Below are 472 nucleotides of genomic sequence, written 5' to 3' on the forward strand. Positions count from 1 at the left end.
TCTTTTAATTTCAGGTACTTATCTGGAATCGCTCGAATTGCCGGAGTTTTGCTGTCATCAACAACCGCCGTCCCCAACACTTCTTTCCTGGAAACCCCAAAAGAAAGGAAAATTATCGAAGAGTAACTCGACAAACCTATGCAGAAAACAAATCGCATGATTTCTCACTAAAAAACTTCATGTTCCACAACACTAGGGTAGTGAAATCATGAAAAATTGTAAAAAAGCAAATGAATAATAGGGAGACAAAAATACCAGGCATTAAAATCATCCTCGATGCTCTGATCATCATCTCCGAGACCAACTTGAATAAGACGTTTTGCAGAATTATATGTAGGCTCCCCATCTCCGTAACTGAGCATGTTATAAAAAACATGAACCCAACAGAACTCTTGGAGATTATAGAGAAGGAAGCACCGTAACGTGGATATGATATATCTTACGTAGCAATGACGAAAAAGGCCAAAGTTTT

The 472-nt window shown here is 38.3% G+C and overlaps 1 long non-coding RNA gene across 1 annotated transcript; it reads right to left on the reverse strand.

Moving 5' to 3' along the window:
• Window positions 1–20: 20 nt before the first annotated feature.
• LOC104798823 lies at window positions 21–472 on the reverse strand. Its single transcript, XR_769492.1, has 3 exons — window positions 444–472; window positions 256–354; window positions 21–87 (listed from the first exon to the last, which is right to left on the reverse strand). It is a non-coding gene; the product is annotated as an uncharacterized LOC104798823 (long non-coding RNA).

The sequence above is a fragment of the Tarenaya hassleriana genome, unplaced genomic scaffold, assembly GCF_000463585.1.
Source record: "Tarenaya hassleriana unplaced genomic scaffold, ASM46358v1 Cleome5815, whole genome shotgun sequence".
Lineage (NCBI taxonomy): Eukaryota > Viridiplantae > Streptophyta > Magnoliopsida > Brassicales > Cleomaceae > Tarenaya > Tarenaya hassleriana.